Consider the following 23,652-nt stretch of genomic DNA (forward strand, 5'->3'; position numbering starts at 1 on the left):
GCAATAATCCTCCAAGCACTGGAGGCAAGGGCGGGGGAGAAGGAGAGGCTGCTCCGCCGAGGCCCTGCCAGCCCCTCTCCAGAAAACAGAGTTGGAACAACAGCAGTTTGACGGCGGGCGGGCGGCGCAGAAATGGAGAAACTGGGCGGGCGGGCGGGCGGCGGGGTGCGTAAGGAGGCAGCCAGCGCGGGCTGCAAGCGGGCCTCGGTTTTTGAGGCGTGTGAGTCACGAGGATGAAAGAGCTGGAACATGTAACGTGAGTGTCTTCACGCACCTCTGGGGCTTAACTTCCTGAGCCTTGATTTCCACCCGGTTTTAAGGACCTGGCCTCTGCGGAGTCCCATCATGAGCTGCCTGCTCGCTCTGCTTAGGGATGGGCGCTGAGCTGCCCTGAACTCCGCGCAAACGAAGCGCCTTTCTCCTGACGCCTCGGAGCAAGTAGGAGGTGGAGACCTCTCTGTTGTTGCCCCTTCGCCCATTTAATATCTCTGGTTCCTTCCAAGTCTGCAAAATGTCAAGGAGGTTCAGGGAGGAGTATCGTCGCTACAATAAAAACTCGCATTACACGGACAGATGGGATCCAATCGGACTGCCAATGCCAGCTGAAATTCGGTCACTAAGGGGCAACAGAAAAAGAGTAAGAAAAGGGGAAAAGAAAAAGGATTGAGCTTAGTGGTTTGATATAATATGATTCAACAAGTAACTGTGTAGAGCAGACATCTCCAAACTCGGCCCTCCAGATGTTTTGGGACTACAACTCCCATCATCCCTAGCTAACAGGACCAGTGGTCAGGGATGATGGGAATTGTTGTCCAAAAGCATCTGGAGGGCCGAGTTTGGGGATGGCTGGTGTAGAGCATAGGATACAATTCAGGCAAAATTAGGAGCTTTCAAGTACCACGTAAATCCCCTGGCAAGATTATGTCTACAGAGTTCTCGGCTGTCCATGTGCATGATCCAGAAGTCCTTGCAACAACCCTGTGAGGTAGGTGGGACAAGGGCCTTTCCTTGCTCACCAGCAATAATGAGAAAAGTAAAGCAGGATTCCTGTGGCTAATGAAGGTAGCAGAAGTAGCAGGGACAGCTACGATGGCAAGTGTAGACTTTCCCTTTTTTGTCTCAAGCAGTAACGAAAGGTTAAGAGCATAAGGAAAGCCCTGGTAGGATCAGACCAAAGGCCCATCTCCTCCAAGATCCTGTTCTTACAGTGGCTAACCAGATTCCTATGGGAAGGCTGTAGGCAGCACAAGTAGCTGTTGATAGACTCGTTCCTCCATTAATTTGTCTTATTCTCTTTAAACACCATCCAAGTAGGTGACCATCATTTTACATTTTGTGGGAGCAATTTCAATAGTTTAGCTTGGTTATTGTGTGAAGAAGTTTCTTTGGTCTGTCCTGAATCTTCCCACACTCACCTTTGTTGGATGGTCCCAATTTCTAGTATTAGGAGTGCCATGGGGGGGGGTAGAGCAAGCCCCCCAAAATGTTCAAGTAGGCCTGGGCCTCCTCAATATTCTGCGGCCTGCAGCGGGCCCTATTGGGCCTTCCCACGGCTGCAGTTTACCTGTGGCCGCGACAGGTTTCACAGGGCCTACCTGCAACCATCCCCGCCAGGGCTTCCTGCAGCTGCAGTGGCCCCCGCCAAGCCTACTCGCAGCTGCGGCAGACTCTGCTGGGCCTTGCCACAGCGGACACCGCCTGGCCTCCTACCACTGCATGTGTCTAGTTTTGTGTGAGAGAAAAGCCTCTTAATATCCTACCCAGTATCTTCATGCCATGTATGAACTTATAAACATCTGTCATGCCCCTCCTTATTTGCCTTTTTTCTAAATTATCAAGGCCCTAATGCAGTGGTATCTCGGTTTTTGAACGTCTCCGTTGATGAACATTTCAATTTTCGAACAATGTAAACCCGGAGGTAAATGGTTTGGTTTTCAAACACGCCTCAAACGTCGAACATGCCACGCGGCTTCCATATTGAGTTTTCCATTTTTGAACGGTCTTCTGGAACAGATTACGTTCGAAAACCAAGGTACCACTATATAGTGAAAATGTGCAGGTCACCCAAAAATGTTCAGGTCACCCAATATTGAATAGCAATTGTAACCTTGCTGTAACCTGCCCATGGACATTATGGTGAAGGACAGGCAAGAAATCTAATACATAATAATGATGATGTTCGTAATTATAGACATTTCAGGGTGTCTCAGCTGCTGGAAGTATTTGAGCATGGATTTACATAGAAGGTTTAATGAAGTAAAATGTAAAAATAAGCTTATTTTTTAGAAAATCAGGGTCACTTGGCATTCAAATGCACAAGAAAAGAAGAAGGCAGAATCCTGTGAATATTTTCTCAGAAATAAGTCCCATAGCAAGTGCATAGGATTATAACTTCTAAATTTGGTTAAAAACAAATTTTCTTTGTCCCAGGATGAGGTAAAAGAAACAAGACATAGTTGCCTAACATTTTATTTATTTATTTATACATACATACATACATACATACATACCCCGCCATCTGGCTCGGTTCCCCAGCCACTCTGGGCAGCTTCCAGCAAAATATTAAAATACAATAATTCATCAAATATTAAAAGCTTCCCTAAACAGGGCTGCCTTCAGGTGTCTTCTAAAAGTCAGATAGTTGTTTATTTCTTTGACATCTGGTGGGAGGGCATTCCACAGGGCGAGTGCCATTACCGAGAAGGCCCTCTGCCTGGTTCCCTGTAACTTCGCTTCTCACAGTGAGGGAACCTCTAGAAGGCCCTCGGCACTGGACCTCAGTGTCCAGGCAGAACAATGGGGGTGGAGACGCTCCTTCAGGTATACTGGGCCAAGGCCATTTAGGGCTTTAAAAGTCAGCACCAACACTTTGAATCATGCCTAGAAACATACTGGGAGCCAATGTAGGTCTTTCAAGACTGGTGTTATGTGGTCTCGGCGGCCACTCCAGTCTAGCTGCCACATTCTGGATTAGTTGTAGTTTCCATGTCACCTTCAAAGATAGCCCCATGTAGAGTACATTGCAGTAGTCCAATGATTGATGGTTGCTGTTGCTCTTTGATAAATGGAGCAAGGAAAGTAGTTACCCTATATTAGCAAGCTCCATCTTCAATGGCGGACTTTGGTCTCAAATTTCAGCAGTACCCTGTGCTAAAATTCCCCCCCTGCACTCTGTTTTACAGCATTGTTTTGGTGCCCCTGCAGCATGATGCCCCATGTGCAGCCACACCAGTTGTGCTAACCTAAAACCTTCTCTGTCGTCTTCATCTGAATTTTTGAGACTGGAGAATCTTCTATAGTTAGAAAACTTCCTGGTAACATGGACCAATCAGTGTCTCAGGCACATGCTTTTGAAGCCAATTAGAGGGCATTATGCTAACACGATTTCTATTGTCCATGCTTTAAAAAAGACGTGTTGCAATGTCCGCCATGGGTGTGGCCAAGTGGGTGCAGGGGGAGCAGCTACCCCCCCATCAAGTAAAACAATAGAAATACTTAACTGACCAATCACATAGGTTCTGCCGCCCCAACAAAAGTCCTGGCTATGCCCATGATGTCAGCCAGAACTAAGAATGATATAATGACTAGTCTTGACTGCAATTAGAAAATTCCTGTGTTTGTAGACACTGAAGGTTAAAGGGAAACAATTAACTAGGCAGGGTGGGGAACTGAATCCAGAATAAACGTCACACAGGCAAAGGTGTCATAAAAGATATCTTATGTACTGTTTTGGATTAATCTACTCAACAAATTGTTCTTTTACAGTTCTGTCAATCGCTCTTTTTTTCTTTTCTCAGGGTTTCAGTTATTGGGCTTATTTCCCTTTACTCTTTGTACATTTCCTCTTGAAAATCTGGTTTCTTTTTTTGACTCTCAGTATCCTACTGACTGGGGATGCGGGATGCGGGTGGCGTTGTGGGTTAAGCCACAGAGCCTAGGGCTTGCCGAACAGAAGGCCAGCGGTTTGAATCCCCGTGACAGGGTGAGCTCCCGTTGCTCAGTCCCTGCTCCTGCCAACATAGCAGTTCGAAAGCACGAAGTACAAGTAGATAAATAAGTACCACTCTGGTGGGAAGGTAAATGGCGTTTCCGTGTGCTGCTCTGTTCGCCAGAAGTGGCTTAGTCATGCTGGCCACATGACCCAGAAGCTGCACACCAGCTCCCTCAGGCACTAAAGCAAGATGAGCGCCGCAACCCCAGAGATGTCCGCTACTGGACCTAATTGTCAGGGGTCCCTTTACCTTTATCCTACTGACAATATCTAGCTCTTCACCCTTCCGGCCCCTGTTTCCTCTTCTCCTGCTGTTTTTACCAATATGTCTAATCTATTTCTGCCTGGATGTTGGATCATTATCTCAAACTTAATATCTAATATGTTTTCCACGGAGAGCAACAGGAGTTGCATTCCAAGGAACTAAAAACATTTCTACTTGTGGCAGTCGGGCTACAGGTGGCACAAAACTGGGGTGGGTGGGTGTGGAATCAGCAAACTTGCAACTTGCCTTATGGAGGCAAAAGATATGGACAGTGGAATTAATGGAGAAATTTACAAAATATATGAGAGCTCTAAATGGAACTCAAGACTCCAACTATTGCACTTCTTTTATTACTTTCCTGCCTGGCAATCCATCAAATTGGCATCCTCCATCTATACATGTAATATTATACTTTCTTCTCCCTCAGTGGGTGAGAGGGATGAGAACTCTATTACTATTTTTGATACAAATGTCTATTGATATACCGTGGTACCTCGGGTTAAGTACTTAATTCGTTCTGGAGGTCTTTTCTTAACCTGAAACTGTTGTAACCTGAAGCACCACTTTACCTAATGGGGCCTCCTGCTGCTGCCGCGCTGCCAGAGCACGATTTCTGTTCGCATCCTGAAGCAAAGTTCTTAACCCGAGGTACTATTTCTGGGTTAGTGGAGTCTGTAACCTGAAGCATCTGTAACCTGAAGCATATGTAACCCGAGGTACCACTGTATTAGCACAGTTTTGATGCTTACTTTTGTAAAAACTGAACAGAAACATTTTAAAAACCTTAACATGTGCAAGCCTAATGTTGCAATCCTATACACCATTTCCTGGGAGGAAGCCCTAGTGAACTTATTGGGACTTTCTTTTGAGTAAACATGTATAGAAGTGCACTGTGCATGTATTTTGTTTCTCCCTAAATCAGGGTGACTCATTTGCGGTCTTCCATATGTTGTTGGACTCCAACTCTTTCCCTCAGCACAGTCCAGAGTCGGAGATGTACAGTAGTTCAACAACATCTGGAGGACCATAGTTAGCCATTCCTCCTAAAATCTTTGCTGCTTGCTTCTTTTTCTCATTCAGTTTGGAATATTACCCTCTAATCTTCTCAACAAGTGTTTAGGTGTTATCTTTTATCCTTCTCTTTGGCTGATATTTCTGCTTTGGACAAAGTTTTATCCCCATTCTTTCTCTAGAACATTCTGAAAATTGATCTGTCGCTCAGCGTAAAACATTATCTCAGTTTTCAACTCTTCTGTTCATTTAGTGTTTGTTTCTTCACTTTTATGTATCTATATTTTTCCCTTTACTGGATTTCTCTGCTGTTTTTGCAGTAAGTTTTGAACTTCTCTTCATAATATTGCTCCCTTCTTATTTATATTCCTCTATTCTTCCCAGGGCCTACATTCATCTAACACTAATCTTTTTGGTAAACTGACACACCCTTACTCTGTTCCTTGTCTTTGTTCTTTCTTTAGTTATCTTGTGGATGGAATATTCAGGTGACATATCCTCTCTTGTATTTTCCATCTTAATGCGTTGTTTCGATTTTATGTTTCTTATTCTGAAGTTAATTATTGTATTTTTGTTCCTACTATCCTTCTTTCACTTTCTCCCAATTTGTTCAAAGGTTCTCCTTTCTCTCTAACTTCCCTCATGATGTTTAGATTCTAAGCTTGCAGGAAGGGTCTTGTGGGTTTATAATTATTATTATTTCTGTGTAGTATCTAGTGCATATTAGGCATTCTGTAAATTATAATAAATAATAATGTTCTTTCTCTACAACTATTAAGACAATAGTAAGATATACATATTTTCCTTTATTTTTAATATTTTCATCCAGCAAACCTATCACTTTGAATATACATTTTCATCATCATCATCATTATTATTATGCAGGAGGCTCTACAATTTACTTCTTTTGAGGGATTCCGAGGTGATAAACAGTCTCTTCTGAATGCACAAATAGCTGTCAAGATATCAGCTCACATATCCTGGATCAACTCATTTAAGAAAGATTTCCCACGACATGGCAAACTATGATCCACCTAAACATTTCACTTTTTATGTCTGTTCTGTTGTCCTTGGCCAGATTCCCCCCCCCCCCCCGGTTTGGATTACAGCCCTATTTTAAGATGGGTGTACGCTACACTAAAAAAATATTCACAATTGTATGACTCAGACCTGAGATCATCTGTGACATAAAGAGTTATTCATGCATTTTTTGTTATTTTGAGTAACAGCGTCTTCCTATATTCAAAAGTAATCCCTGTTAAGTTTGCTAGGACTTAGTCCTAGGTAACTGTGTTTAGTAGTTTGCAGCCTAAGAATTACTCATTTATTCCAGTTAACTCTGGTTCTATCAAAAGTGCTTATCGTTTCTCAAATATACTGTAGTTGTGCACTGTTTCTTTAAAGCTCATGCCCCTCACTGCTAGCAACATACAACATAGACATTGGTATCTTTTTCCTTGTTGTGTGAAAAAGTGCTAGAGGGGGTAATTTTTGGCTGCGAGGAAAAGGACTAAGAACCAACAAGACATACTGTTTCTGTGTCTCAGCTTGCAACTTTTCAAGTGTGGGTCTCATTTTGGAAGAAAATAGAACTGAGGGATTTTGTTACACATATCTGTGTATAATGTATTGTTTGCCCCTGAAGTGATCATCAATTGAACTGAAATAGGAGGAACTTTGGTTAAGTTACAGGCTCTTGATCCACAATTGAGAATAAAACTAAATAGCAATTTTAAAAGAAAGAAAGAAAAAGAAGCTGGCCTCTGAGGAATCAGTTACACAATGTGCCTGGTTCTGTGCCAGTCACCAGATTCCATGTGCTTTGTGTATATTTGCTTTCTTAAATTAAAATGGCTGTGGGTTGTTTTCAAAATCTTGAGATTCCAACAATACACAATCAAATTGCTGATTCCAGCAGTGGGCACAACTAGCATCTTATATGACAATGACTGACCATGATAATATTAACTCTCACTGCTTTTGGGAGTGTTGAATGAAAAGAGTAAAGAACATGGCATGAGAATAAAAAGTAAAGTGTTACATATTTTGCCAATTTATAAGTAGCAAGGGCACACTAGGGAATGGAGATCCCATATTTTTGTACTTGTTTTCTCTAAGCAAAGTATTTAAATCTGTCGATAATTATTTATTCTATGCCTTCACTGCTCTCAACCAAGCTGGCATTATTTGATGTGCTCTAGCTATGTGCTTAATAATACACTATGCAACTGGCTTTCTGTCTGATGGTTGTTTTAAGGGCACAGTAGAGCCTGTGAGCTCCCGTTGCTCGGTCCCTGCTCCTGCCAACCTAGCAGTTCAAAAGCACGTCAAAAGGGCAAGTAGATAAATAGGTACTGCTTCCTGCGGGAAGGTAAACTGTATTTCTGTGTGCTGTTCTGGCCACATGACTCGGAAGCTGTCTGCGGACAAACGCCAGCTCCCTCGGCCTGCAGAGTGAGATTAGCACGCAACCCCAGAGTCGTCTGCGACTAGACCTAACGGTCAGGGGTACCTTTACCTTTAGAGTCTGCTCACACACACACCAAAACCATTTTTTAGTCTTAAAAACTCCCATTGACTGCATTCAACTTCACATACATATGGTTCTTATGTACATCGATTGGGTGCTCAGCCTTATTCTGAATGGTGTCACACTGACCCTGAATGAGCAGGTAAGTGGTCTGAATGTGCTCGTAGGTCCATCTTTATCACTGGAGGCACAAGTGCTATTCATGGTATTGAGTGCCTGCTTTGAACTCTAGCTGGTTCATCAGCTATGGTAGTTCTGGACCAAGATAGCCTGATCACAATCCTGCATGCTCTGGTGATGTCCCACCTTGACTATTGTCGTAAGCTCTACACAGGGCTACTGTTGAAGATGAACGAGAAACTAGTGCAGAATGCTGCCACTCAAGAATTAGCTGGTTTTTGGGTGCTATGAGGCCTCACACTACTTGTGTTGAATTTGCACCGATTGCCTATATCTTATTGGAACATATAAACCCTTAAGTGCTTCTTCCTAAAGTAGAGGGGACAGTGTTGCTCAGTGTGTGGGGATGTCAAATACAACCTTCTCATTCATTATGAGACCCCAACTTCCTCCTGGAAGCATGGTTGAGCACATCAGTGATGCTCTGTCATCACCAAATGAAGACATCATCATCTTCCTCTTAAGCAGTGCTTTTTTTCTGGGGGTACTGAAAGGTACACCAGCGCCTTTTTTTCTAGAAGAAAAGTACTGGTTAAAAGTGTGGCACTTACTGGCTTCTGGTTCCAGTCTGCCTTCATGGAAGCAGCACCCACGACAGAGGGAGAGCGTAGGAGATGCAAAAACAAGGATGATAGAGGGTAAATCATTCTTGCAAATTCCCCCCAGGGCTGCTTCACTCGCAGGCCATCTCGTTACCTCGCTCCAGCATGGAATGCAGGGGCCAGGGAGGTGCTGAGTGCAAAAGCACTTTGTCTGGCAAAAGCCCTCCTACGCCGCCATTAAGAAGCAGAGGTTTTCCTGTTGATTAGAGCTTAATTGGACTAAAGTACAGGTACGTGCTAGAAGAGATGAGATCACAAACTGGAACAAACCAACGGCAAGGACTTAAGGTTTGTATTTGAGATAAGACTTCATATGGTGCAAAAGATGGGGGGGAGCCTACGGTATGTTTATTTAAAGTTTTCCTCTGTACATTTATGATTTGGCAACCCTCCCCTGAAAGTTAGTTCAAATTATACTTGTACAAGTGAGGATGGAAGAAATTGGATTAACAATATGGATTATAACATCAAATGGAACTGTGTGTGTAAAAAGGGAGAGAGCTCTTTTGCAAAAGGTTTTATAAATCATTTAATGTGTCAACACGAATAGAAGTTATTAACATTGCAGCTGCTGTATAGGGAATTACTGTTATGACGAATGTAGTTGAAACTAATAAGATTTTGGAACGCAGAAATAAAGAAAATCAGAAAGCCAGCAAATTTAGCACGTGGGGGAGGCACTTTAATTAAATTATATAATTTGGTATTTGAACGATTGGTAGTAATAATTGTATTATAGATTGACATTGTTATAATGAGGCTATTATTGGAATGTAATCAAAAACTAATAAATCATCTACCAAAAACAAATTAAAAATGACACTTACTGTAACGATTTCATGGTCAGTACCGCCAGCACCGTTTTTCTCGAAGAAAACCACTGATTGTAGTACAGATATTATTTTATTGTTTGGGAAACCACTTTGGGACAACTGTCGCAGTATAACATCATAAATAAGTACATAAAATAAATACAACCTTATTTGACTAGCCAGATAAAGAGAGGTTTCCAACAGGTCTAGCTTGCATGGCAAAGCCACACCTGTTGAAATGCCTTTTCTACACACCTGTTAAAGGTACAAGAGCCCTGTCCTCTTTTCACTTTGCCATACCTACTTCATTCATGCCACCTTTGGATTATCCAAGTTTCCACACTTAGAATTTGTGCATACTTGTTCAATAAACTAGAGCGCTGGCAAATCTCACTGTTAAAATTCTGTAATACGAACAGCCACCCAAAAATGGCTACTTGTGGCTTACAGACTAGATAGCAGACAGCTTGTGTTTATCTAAATTTTGTTTTTGTTTTTCTCAGTTCTTTTGACTTTTCCAAGAAAATGTGTAAAACTATTTTCTCTCTCTTTCTCTCCAGTAAATCTTTTGACACCCAATTCCCATGTCTATGGCTACAGGAAGTATCCTAAAATAACGTCCACATGGGGTGGGAAATGAAAATGCAGTATTTTTACTACAGTAGTCTTCTAAATTTAGCATACTTCTGTAATATTTAGGCAGATTTCTAGATAATTAGTGCAATTTGTATTTGGCATTTTATATATAATGTACAGTGGTGCCCTGCAAGACGAAAAACTCGCTAGACGAAAGAGTTTTCCGTCTTTTGAGGTGCTTCGCAAGACGAATTTCCCTATGGGCTTGCTTCGCAAGACGAAACGTCTTGCGAGTTCTTGTGAGTTTTTTTCCTCCCCCCCCCTTTTTCTAAGCCGCTAATAGCCGCTAAACCGCTAATAGCGCTAAGCCGCTAATAGCTGTGCTTCGCAAGACGAAAAACCGCAAGACGAAGAGACTTGCGGAACGGATTAATTTCGTCTTGCGAGGCACCACTGTAACATATTTGTAGTCTGAAGCAGTATAAGATGTGGTGGACACATTGCTAAGATAGTGTGCATGATTAAGTAATAATAATAATAACAATTTATTATTTATACCCCGCCCATCTGGCTGTTCCTCCCCAGCCACTCTGGGTGGCTTCCATAGAAACCAAAAATACAATAAAATCACACGTTAAAAACTTCCCTGAACAGGGCTGCCTTAAGATGTCTTCTGAATGTCAGGTAGTTGTTTATCGCTTTGACATCTGCTGGAAGGGCGTTCCACAGGGCAGGTGCCACTACCGAGAAGGCCCTCTGCCTGGTTCCCTGTAGCTTTGCTTCTCGCAATGAGGGAACCGCCAGTGTCATCAAGAGGCTTGCAGCCCTGTTCTATGCACACTTACTTCGGATTTTTAGCTAGGAAGCGATCCTCACTGATGCAGCATGCTCTGTTTTGCAGGATCTCGCAGTACATAATCATATTGACTTGAAAGTAAGCACCATTGAAATTAATGAGATTTATTAATTCTCTCTCTCACACACCCACCCTCTGCTGTAAAATACTGATATAAGGTGAGCTGGTTTGTGCTATATTGTATTTGGAGAATTTATGCAGCAAAAAACAAACAAACAAAACCACACACAAACAGAAAAACTATACAATTCACTTTGAAATTCAAACATGCACCTAAAAATATACTCAAATCAGGTACAAAGACAGAGATATAAAAGTGCATCCGAGAAAATAAGACCAGTTTTAAAACAGAGGCATAAAATACCTGGGCAAATAAAAAGGTCTTCATCTGGCACTGAAAAGAAATCTGGTACCCGAGTTACCTTGGGGAAGGGAATTCTGAGGCCCAGGCACCACTCCTGAGACTTGCCTGTTTCCTATTATTACCCACCTTACCTGATTGGATTGGGCTTGGAGAGAACAATTTCAATACCTTGGCAGGTTAATCATTCTGAATACATCCCTCGTTAAAGCTTTGGATTAATTAACACACTGAGGAGGTTTCATTAATTCTAAAAACAGCCTATTTATGTAATCCACTTCTCCATTTTAGAAATATGGCATTTCATTAGGATATGAGAGGAAGAAACAAATTATAATAAATTAAAGTGACTAAGTACAGAGGAAAGTATATTGGGAATGTAGAGGTTTTAATTAACAGAGGCACTAGGACTGGGCATTACTTATAAAGTCTTAAAATTTAACACTTGTTTCTAAAATGAGCCAGGTTTGTTGTCCTTTAGGCTCTCCCCAACACCACCACAAATAATCAGCTTGAGTTCGTGTTGATGGACCTGAATATTTTACTCACTAGCTCTGGCAGATGTGAACTATTAAAATAAAAGCAAGCATCTCTTGCAGTTACAAAAGGCTTATTGCTGAGAATTTATCCCTTACAGATCAGCTTTGTATACATGATTGTACTCATGAACTACAGACATGAGCAAACATTAACTGCCACAGAGCTCTGTTATGCACTGCTATTCATAGCTCAATTCTCTACATATTTACACAGGAGTAAGCCCAATTGAATGTAGTAGGGCTTAGCTCATTTCCCGCCTAATCAAGATAATGAGTTTTTAGCTAACTATAGGTGTTAATTAGCTGACAAATGTCAGGATGCTTGCTTATAATCACTTCTTTGTTGATGGTAACATACATTTTAGCTTTAATATAATTATTACAATCTGTATTTTTTTATTTTAAAAATCCCTTTCATCTAACTGTTCAGGCTATAACCCACAAGGCCATGTATGTATATACTTGATCTCTGAATAATGAATCTGCTGAAGTGAACTGAAATCCATTATAGCTGGTGCTTTAACAAATTAGCTCATATTCAGTATACAAGACTCATCACTGAACTTGGGAAGTACTGCTGGTTCAAGAGCTACAAACAAGTGGTGTAAAGTATAATGAAAATTGCTTTTCCTTGATTGCTTTTTTTTGGGGGGGGGATATTGCTTACAAAGATTATGAAGTTCAATATTCTCAACTATAGAAGCTTCATTTGGGTTAAATATGTACTTTATTTGCAACTAACATATGAGAACTAACGGGACGCGAGTGGCGCTGTGGGTTAAACCACAGAGCCTAGGACTTGCTGATCAGAAGGTTGGCAGTTCGAATCCCCGTGACGGGATGAGCTCCCGTTACTCGGTCCCTGCTCCTGTCAACCTAGCAATTTGAAAGCACGTCAAAGTGCAAGTAGATAAATGGGTACCACTTCAGCGGAAAAGTAAACGGTGTTTCCATGCACTGCTCTGGTTCGCCAGAAGCAGCTTGGTCATGCTGGCCACCTGACCCGGAAGCTGTACACTGGCTCCCTCGGCCAATAAAGCGAGATAAGCGCCGCAACCCCAGAGTCGGTCACGACTGGACCTAATGGCCAGGGGTCCCTTTACCTTTACCTTATATAAGAACTAGTGCAAAATGCATCTGTCAGAGTACTGAGCAGCACAGGAAATTGGACCAATAGAACACCAATTGTTCAGAATCTGCCCTGGCTACCTATGCACAACTGCCCCTTGTTTAAGGTATTGATGCTACCTTATAAAGGTGTTGGGCCACACCTTGAGATCTGCAAGTGAGGCCCTTATCATCTGTATGGATTTGTGTTTTTTATTGATTTGTGAATTGTAAACTACGCTGTACTTTAACCAATGAAACTTTAATGGGAACTTTTGCCATCCTCAAAGACAAGCAGAAAAAAATGTAGACAAATATTGTAACAGTGATCTTCTAGTGTTTTCACCAACAAATCACTTGTTTGCACTAACTACAGCTCAGAACTGACATATGACTTTTTCTGTATTGATATTTATTTGAAGTATTTATTATTAAAGGTATGTCAATAGAACAGAGTGGCAGCAAAGAACCATGTAAGCTGCTTTGAGTTCCTTTGAGGAACCCCAGAATGTAAATGTAGTTAATATTAACAATAAAAACTCTTTTAGGGTTTCCGGATGAAACAGTTAAATATGATCATGATGGTGCTAAGGGCTAGTTGGTAATGGCATGTTCTACCACCAAGAAAAGTTGAAAGAAAAGTTTATTTTACCATTTTGCTAAACAACTCTAGGACAAAGCGAGAAAAGTAAAGGCCAATGTTAAAGTAAAGGAACAATTAGAGCAACGCATAATCCACTAGCTAGTGTAATTTCACATAAGGTCAAAGAGATGAAAACTCAAGGTCAACAGAAATGTGGTTTAACGTTGAGCGCATTAGCTGACTTGCATTCTGGATCGTTGTAATTAATGTCATTAATGTAAACATGCTGTAGAGATCATTACCATTGATATTTAAACAAAACAGGATCGGTCTCCTTTCCCACCACTGGACATTCCATTTTACAAGTTGTTTTAATTTTGGTGCAGTCACATGATAACGTTTTGTACAGGACTAAATCAATTGGATACATGCCGTTTGTTTACGGCAAGTAACTGCATCGTCTGATTTCAATTATACAATTGCACAGTAGCAAACAACGGCAGCCAAACTGAGTTTGCAAGGCAACTTTTCTGTTTTTTACTATTGTAACATCATAAGACCAATTTTTATTTAGATTTGGCATGCAATATATGTGCTTGTATAATATAATTATTTACTTTGCATTAGAGTTACTCTGTTAACAACAGTAGTACAAGCATATTAATAATACATTGCTGCAAATGGCATGGTGCAAATCAATATCAAGTGAGTTGAAAATTTCTGTTTAGTATTTCTAATTAAGGAAGTAATTACTTCATTAAGATGTTTCTGCACCAGGGAAATCCAGCTGTTTTCCTTGAAACAGGTCTCAGGACAAATGACCATTTACTGTCATTTTATTTCAGCCAGGAGCTACCAGGAAGAGTGGGGTTGTGGCACACCAAGGAAGAAAAGAAGAGCCAAGGAACAGAGGCTATTAAGTTCCCCACCCCTCTAAGTACTTGTGGATACCAAAATGGTTACTAAAACTGTTCAAATAAAACCACACTCTGTTTGAACCACTTTCCTGCATTTTCATGGATCCCTGAAGGATCTTCCGTCCAGTATTAAATATTTTTGCCAACAGATAGATGACATCATAAACTCTATTCTCACGGTACTTAGTATTTCTTCTACAGCAAGATGTAATAGAGTATTATGGTTCAATCGAGATGTAAGGCTGCTAAGAAAAGGTCAACCCTGCAAGGAGAATTTTCAAAAGATTCATCATTAATTAAATCTGTTGTAGTTGGGGGGGAAAGGGGGGCTATAAATCTGTCTTGAAAGCCAAAAAGTTCACTGACCAAAGACATATTTGGTTCTGCTTAGAAATTGCAATTCAGACTAAGAAGTCTGCCAACTTTTGTAAATTAGTTAGTAGAGAGTGTAAAGAAAGGACTAATGGTACTAAGTAATGGGTGACCCTATGTTGTACAAGTGGACTGCTCTTCTCCTCCCACTCAAATCTGCTCCAGAGAATCCCATAACCATTTGAAACAGATTTGAAGGGATGCAAGAAGGCAAGAAGCATCCACTTGTGAGAGTAGGAACCTACTATCCTCAAGGACTAACACAACTGGATATAGCCCAATGGGATTGTGTTTGGAAACAGCATTTCTTCACCATCTTTGTGTTCTCCAAGTTAGTTCTCTCAGGGGTTTAATAGCAATCTTATGTCTATGACCTCTGCCTGCTGTCATAGCCCCAGTGTAGGGACACGGGTAGGGACACTGAGCCTCTTGGGCTTGCTGATTGGAAGGTCAGCAGTTCGAATCCCTGTGAGAGGGTGAGCTCCCGTTGCTCTGTGCCAGATCCTGAGAACCTAGCAGTTCGAAAGCATGCCAGTGCAAGTAGATAAATAGGCATCACTGCGGCGGGAAGCTAAACGGCGTTTCCGTGCACTCTGGCACTCGTCACCTCCCTGCGCCAGTAGTGGTTTAGTCATGCTGGCCACATGACTGGACAAATGCCGGCTCCCTTGGCCTGAAAGCGAGATGAGCACCGCAACCCCATAGTCACCTTTGACTGAACTTAACCGCCCAGGAGTCCTTTACCTTTACCTTTTTACCATAGTGCCCAGTGCCCAGAACCTGTGGCACTGATCACCCAATTTTCTAATAGCAAGTCTTTGGAAAATGATGGCAGACGCGAGCTATTTAAGAACACCTTAAAGGATGGGCTATGATTATGAGGAACGATTTTGATTTTATCACCCGATTCTGTTGTCTGCCGCATAATAGTTATCATCTACAAGTAGGAGCACAGCATCAACTCAAATTACGGTATATACATTTATACTTAACATGAAGGCCAACTATGAAAACTATCTAGTTTTGCATCTTGAGAAATGGTTTGCCAATATAAATTTATTGCCAAGGAGGATGGTTTCAGATCCAGCTACGTCACAATTAATAATTATGTTGTTTTTTTGCATAAATATGTGTCTGTGTGAAAGGCTTCCTAGTTCATTGCTTTTGTAGTGCTTTCAATACTATTCAAATAACCTGTCTGGATCATCACTTATTTTTTTTGTTAGTGTGAACTCTTTACAATAGTAATAACTTGAAGGTTAGAGCTGCACCTTCCAGTATTGCTTATAAACAACACTGTATCACTAACCAGTATATAGTAATGTGGAAACATGGATGTGTACTTCATCCATTCCCATGTAACTTCTTTATAAACAATTATGCCTCAAAGACCAGGTATGAGAAATTCATTCCATCTGTCAAAGGGAAAAGAAAGCTCTCTTCACTGCTTTATGCAAACAACATGCAACCCTTTTCCTTCACTAAGCAGGCCTCCATCTACTGCTTAGAAGTAGCCTTAAGTTCTTTTTGCAGGGAGAATCTGCTGAACGTTAATTACAATAAAACTAAAGTGGATACCTTAGGGAATAAAACAGCTCTCCACACCTGGTGCTTAAATTCCCATATAATTGAACAAGCAGAATCATACCAATCCTTTGGAGCACTATTTTCTAGTGCTGAGAAATGAGGAAATTATTTCAGTGATCAAATACGGGGAGTTCTGAGGCTCATGAATGGAGGTGGCTTGCCTTTTTCAGGCCGTATTGACCCACGATCAGCCCACTGGGGGCTGAAATCAAACGGGGCATGGCTGAAGTGTAAAAGTAGGTGTGGCTGATTTTTAAATTATTTTTTAAAAATAAAGGACACATTTTGGGGACCATGGGCAGAGTCACAAAAAAACTTCTGGCATCACAATAGGAGTCATCAGTAAATTATTTAAAATTATTGGTTCAAGCTAACATATTTTGCCAGAGAAAATAACTGAAAGTATGTTTGTTAGAACAGATTCAACCCAGCATCGCTAAATTAGAGTACCTAGTATATATTATTTACTCAAGTTATGGAGCATTTTTCCTTCGATAAACTGCATTCATAGATAGAGGAATTCTGTTCCTAAGCAGGAATTCAAAAACAGCATGATGGATAAATAAACAGTTTTCTTGGTCCCCACAAAGCTTGCCCCCTAGTTTTTGCTTGAATGGGTACACTCCGGGAAATGCTTTAATCTGGCTTGGATTTCAGTTTAATATACAAACAGTTTCAGAGAGAAAAAATTGCAGTACTCCTTGCGCTCTGTGGCATTGCATGTGCAAAGATGGGAAAACAGGATTTGCCACAATGTTATTGTGCTGATCTAAAACATAAAATAGTAAAGGTAAAGGGACCCCTCACCGTTAAGTCCAGTCGCAGATGACTCTGGGGTTGCGGCGCTCATCTCGTTTTATTGGCCGAGGGAGCCGGCATACAGCTTCCAGGTCATGTGGCCAGCATGACTAAGCCGCTCCTGGCGAAACCAGAGCAGCACACGGAAACGCCGTTTACCTTCCCACTGGAGTGTTACCTATTTATCTACTTGCACTTTGGCGTGCTTTCGAACTGCTAGGTTGGCAGGAGCTGGGACCGGGCAACGGAAACTTACCCCATCGCGGGGATTCGAATTGCTGACCTTCTGATCGGCATGCCCTAGGCTCTGTGGTTTAGACCACAGCACCACCCGCGTCCCTAATAAAATATTAAGTTCAAATTCTTTCCTCACTAAATTGCTCAAGGAACATGAGGATTGGTTTACAAAAACTGATTATTTGGGTTGTCGTCAACACTAGTCCCACTCTGAGTAGCCCTTGAAATTAATGTGTTATATCTTTCAACTACCCTGAGAAGGTGTTTCCATGCGAGATGAGCGCCGCAACCCCAGAGTCGTTCGCGACTGGACCTAACGGTCAGGGGTCCCTTTCCCTTTACCCTGAGAAGAACTACCACCCTTTGCTTTTAAATAACGTCTGCCAGAAAGTCAAAGAGAAAAATGGTTTACACATTCAGGTGCTTTATTGATATTTAGGCAATGGGCGCACTCTTAACTAAGCTGAATTATCACCTTGCTCTTTACCTTTTAGACACTGTAGGTTCATATACAGGTATTAAAATGTGGCTAATGAGTGAAACAAATAAAACCGAAAAATCCTTATCTGGAATATTATTTGCATTAAAGTTATATTTTCCTCTAGGTAGATAAGACAATCAGCATTGGCTGTGTGGACTAAATAAGATAAGCAAATCAGATCAAATATTGTATTTAGAAATGCCAACTCTAGTTTTTCTCTTTTTGACTTCACTGGAATATCCTCATATACTATCTAATCTTAATTAGTTTAACTTGCAGTATCTCATGTCCTCTTATTGTTTCTATTTTGTAACTAAAAACAGAATAGGACTGAGAGCCTAGTTGCAGAAGGGAACACTTGGCCAGCTTGTGCTTGTTTTTGTTGTCATTCTGCCACTCTCTGGTCATTTGTGGAACTACAGCGTTCTCTACTAAAACCAAATTTTATTGCAGTCCCTTTATATGGCTTGGTTGCAGCCTACTGTATTTTATTACTGTATATATTAAGGGTAGCCAACTTGGTACTTTCTGGATGCTGTAGATTACAGCTCCCATCATCAATATTGACTGAGCTTATTGGGAGTTATTGTCCAAAATATTTGATGGAAAACCATGTCATCTGCATCTGCTGTTAATTTTTTAATTTTAGAATTCTACTAATACTACATCATCATCATCATTACTGTATACCACTTTCCATGGTTTTTTTTTCTCAAGGTGATGCATATAATATGTTAAAACAGCTAAACAGTTATATAGTTTTGTAAAAGCAAAATTGCACTCTGTCGCATCCGTGGATTGACTTGAAAATGGAGGGTGGGATTTCAAATCAGAGGTTTCCCTTGTAGGGTGGGCTGGAGCAGGTAACCGTTTCTCAGCTCTACACCTGTGAAATGTTAAAACTGCAACCCAGCTCAGAGGGTTCTCAGGATGATGAACTACAGTGGTACCTCGGTTTACGAACTTAATTCATTCTGGAAGTCCATTCTTAAATCGAAACCGTTCTTAAACTGAGGTATGCTTTCCCTAATGAGGCCTCCCGCTGCCGGTGGCCTTCCACCGTTTGGATTTCGTTCTTAGACAGAGGTAAGGTTTACAAACTGGGACACTATTTCCGGTTTTGCAGTGCTCATAAACCGAATCGTTCTTAAACAGGACTGTTCTTAAACCAAGGTACCACTGTACAGCTACAGCAGCTGGTGTTTTTAAAGTGCACAATGTGCCACACACTGAATATTCACAATATTTTAACTTGGACTGTCGTTTCTGTTTGGGCTTAAAATGAGCATTTTGTGAAGAGTAAAATACACACAAAAAGCTGAAATTTCGTTTGAACCTTAGTTACATCTATGTTTTTCAAATGATTATATTTGCCTTTACCTTAGTTGCTTGTAATGTTTACTAAGAATAAAATAGTTTTTGAACTAAGTCTAAGCACGTATAACTTCCTTTGTGGATATCATTCTCCTGTTCTATTCCTTCTTTCTGTCTCTCCCCCCCCCCCCCCCCGTTGTCTGGTTATCTACTGCAATTTATAATGTTAAGATCTTTGGGGCAATAATCTTATTTGCTTATGATGTTTGTTATTGTGTCGTGTGCGTACTTTTAAAATAACAACATTATTGATCTTAGGTGGTGGTTTTATACTTGAAAATACAATGGAAAAAATAATTCCACGGTGCATGTGCAAATATCCTTTCCATTACTGTTATTCATATAACGACAATATTCCCCTTAGGAGCCTAAGGAGTTCCAATGCACAGCATTTAATATCAAGGCAAGATTCAACCCTAGCATCATTTTAAATGTTAAGCACTTTGGTCGGTTTACTGTAATGAAGCTGAAAAACTGGCATTGATTTTCATCCTTTTAAGCTAATATATTTATCCAGAAAGAGCGTATAATCTCAAGTTTGTGCTTCAAGGGATGAGTTACTACACAAAGCTGGATCTGATAAATATCATATTTCATTTGAGCCATGATAAGAGCCATTTCTTTCATATAGAATAGCATCACTTTATCTCCAAAGCATCAAGAAAAGGGCTTAAAGTCAAGAATATAATCTGATAAATGCTGGTATAACTTTATATTTAAGAACCATTCATCCTCTGGCCTCAACCCCCCTGAGCAAAATCATCCGAAGCAAAATAATATCCTGCTATATCAAGGGCTCTCCCTTGCAAACTCTCCACCTATATATAATGCCTTGGTAATGTACCATGTCACATCCTCTTCCTCCTCCTCTCTAGAGTTTGTAAGTTTTCTTCTTGAATATTCATGGACCTCGATTAAGCCTTCAGGCAGAAACATTTTATAATAGTGTTATTTATAACAGATGTTCTGTGGAACTACAGGTAATTTGTTGAACTTTCAAGGCAAGAGAACGCTCTTTGAAGAAATCCACACAATGCAGTCCTCTGCAATCACACTACAGAAATGCTTTCAACCATAGAAAAAAGGAAAAAGTTATACCACCCGTCAGAAGTGGATTTAATGAGACAGAGGGTGGCATGTAGTATATTGAGTCAGGCTTTTGAAGCTGCTTGCTCTCACTGTCACTCCCAGGATTCTGGCTATATTTGTCTTTTATATATTTGGTTGACTGGCGAAGCAGGAAGACGTCTCGGGAGCCATGGAGTGAATGGAATCCCTTGGGGCGAAAATGGCTGTCTGAAGGTGGCTTAGTCAAAAAAATGGCTGTCTGAAGGTGGCTTAGTCAAGTAGCATCAAGCTAAGGTTGTGCTGCCCAATACTGAATGAGATGACCATTACTCTGACTCAGTAGTCCACTTTAGGCATTCAAAAGATTGCATGAGGGCTCAAACTATGAAGCTGCCTTGGGACATATACGTTAGCTATGCCTCTCCTGATTTTCATGCCTTTAAGAGTACAAAGGTCGTAAGGAGATGCTAACCATGTTTAGCTGAACGCGATTAGGATAGCTTGGAAGAGAAATTCCACCAGAAATTCAATGATTTTCACCCCACAATCAACCTAACAATGAATCAATCTATGCAAGAAATACATTTTTTGGACACTACTATAAAAATACAGGATGGGCACATAGACACCACCTTATACCGTAAACCAACTGACCGACAAACATATCTACATGCCTCTAGCTACCATCCCAAACATACCAAACAGTCCATTGTATATAGCCAGGCACTACGTTACAGCCGCATCTGTTCCAATTCTACAGACAGAGACTCTCACCTAAGAGATCTACAGCAAACCTTTTTAGAACTAAAATACCCAACAGATGAAGTTAGACAACAGATCAACAGAGCCAGACTGATACCCAGAGAGAACTTGCTGCAAGACAGACCCAAAAAAGAAAATAACAGAACACCTCTAGTCATCACATACAGCTCCCAAGTTAAAACAGTACAACGCATCATCAGAGATCTACAACCTCTCCTGGACAATGACAGTTCTCTTTCTCAAGCTCTGGGAGGAAGACCTTTCATTGCCTACAGACAGCCACCCAGTCTTAAACAACTCCTAACCCACAATAATACTACAACCAGACCTAACACCGACACTGGCACCAGAGCCTGCAATAAACCCAGATGCCAACTTTGCTGCCACATACACCCGGACAACACCATTACTGGCCCCAACAACATCACACATACCATCTCAGGACTATTTAATTGCTCATCGTCTAACATTGTGTATGCCATAAAATGCCAACAGTGTCCTTCAGCTCTCTATATTGGACAAACAGGCCAGACCTTACGCCAAAGAATAAACGGACATAAATCGGACATCAGGAATCACAAGACAGAGAAACCAGTAGGAGAACATTTCAATCTCCCAGGACATTCTATACAAGATCTCAAAGTAGCTGTTTTACTACAAAGGAATTTCAGAAATAGACTGGAAAGAGAAGCTGCTGAATTACAACTTATCACCAAACTCAAAACCATGGAAAAACCTGGTCTGAACAAAGACCTTGGATTCTTATCTCATTATACATGACAAAGCCATTTTTCACCTTTTCACCCCTTGCTTTTTCCTGTAAGACCTATTGCAGTCGTTAAGAGTCGTCAACAGGTTCATCACAGCTATCTGCCAATCACCCATTCCCACCACCCTTCTGAGTAATACCCCTCCCCACCTTCTCACTATATAGAAGGGTCTGGAAACTTCTGTTTCAGTGTATCTGAAGAAGTGTGCATGCACACGAAAGCTCATACCAAGAACTGACTTAGTTGGTCTTTAAGGTGCTACTGGAAGGAATTTGTTTTGTTTTGGAAGAGAATAGTTGATTATACAGGATGGGGCAGATTCTAACCATGGTATTCTCAATCCATGAAGGATTATCAGTGTGTAAACATCAGATATGGGAGCTGGCATGCAGAGAGATGTTGGGGATGGGGGCTTTTTGTGCACCTGCTCCTCGCTTTTTTCTGAATGCCTGAAGAGGCTACTCTGTATCTTTCATATGTTTATATAGCCTTCTCTAGTTCTCTTATGGCCAGAATTTAATGAGTTGGAAAATAAGCTGAATAAAATCCTAAATCCTAAAATCTTTGCAACTCAGCATTTCTCCAGATTTCACACTCATCTTTAAGAAACTGAACAGTCCTGAGTTGTGCAGAGAAGTGTGTATATAAGCAACTAGCTGGGTTGCAAATCAACTTCAAATAGCAGGAGAGAGTTTTAGGTATATGGACGCTGCTAGTGATTTTTCTTAAAGGCTTGACATGTATAGCTCTGAAACTACTTTACTGGATAAGAGATTAGTAAACTCCAGTTCTTGTGGATATCATTTTTAAGCGGATTATGTTGGTTCACTGAGGTCTGTTTACTTCATTTTATGTGCAGTGTATATGTGAAGGGATTACTTCCTCCCTCTTGGTCAACTACTCAATTTTTGGAAATGCATTGCCTTTTTTGAAAAGCTCCTATTTGCTTTTCAAAAAGTTGTTGGAAAGGCTGAAATGTATCTTTTAAAAAATAACCTGTTGAAATCTGTTGGATCAAGCTACAGAAATCATGATACCAGTGTGTACAGCTGGAATATGTGTCTCCATCAAGTTTCCTGCCTGAAAATGTTTTCGCTTTGGACATTGCAGTACGGATTCAGAACATTACAGTAGCGTATCAACTGGTGAGCACTGAGCAGAAACAGGCAAAAAAAATGACCCCCCAAAATATCTCTTAATGTTCTGGAGAGCTGTTGCCAATCAAGAGTTGATAGTATCAGGATCAATAATATGACTTAGTGCAGTGATCCTGCCCTGTTTAGGAAGGATTTTGAGGCTAGGGAAGGAAGTGCTATAGAGAACCATAAAGGTGCTACAACATGGTACAGGTTAAGGCTCCATTGCAAATCAGTCCCCAACCCCAACCTATGCCTGTCACAATATATAACAATGCTGTTTGTAGATCTACTCTAGATTTCTCTATGTATATCTACTAAACTGATATAATAAATCTTTTTCTTTCTTAACTGACCTTACAGTTGGGTTGGCTTCAGAGCCATTATCCCTAGAGTAGGGGTAAGGAACCTGCAGCCCTACGGATGGTGTTGTGCTCCCAGTTCCTATCAGCCCATGTCTGATGGCCAGGATTGATGGGAACATCCCTGCAACACTTGGTGGGCCACAAATTCCTCACCTTTATGCTAGGGTATGCCTTTAGATAGCAGTAATTGACCTACATGTGTCTCCTCCGCCTTTCACAATTCTGTTTCTACTTATTTATTATTTTCCATTTATCCTCATAATTGTGATGGTGGTGATGATACCGAGATGCTACTCAGATGCCCTGAGACAAAAGGCTGGGAGTACCATGTAGGATCTCCTCCAACATAAGATGCCTGGTTCACTCCAGACA

At 41.0% G+C, this 23,652-nt stretch overlaps 1 long non-coding RNA gene across 1 annotated transcript; it reads left to right on the forward strand.

Annotated features, from left to right (window-relative positions):
* Positions 1–29: 29 nt before the first annotated feature.
* On the forward strand, positions 30–14,645 carry LOC309349490. The gene is made up of 2 exons (XR_014159959.1): positions 30–637; positions 14,259–14,645. It is a non-coding gene; the product is annotated as an uncharacterized lncRNA (long non-coding RNA).
* The last annotated feature ends 9,007 nt before the right edge of the window (positions 14,646–23,652 follow it).

Source organism: Podarcis erhardii (assembly GCF_964252035.2).
Source record: "Podarcis erhardii genome assembly, chromosome: 9".
Lineage (NCBI taxonomy): Eukaryota > Metazoa > Chordata > Lepidosauria > Squamata > Lacertidae > Podarcis > Podarcis erhardii.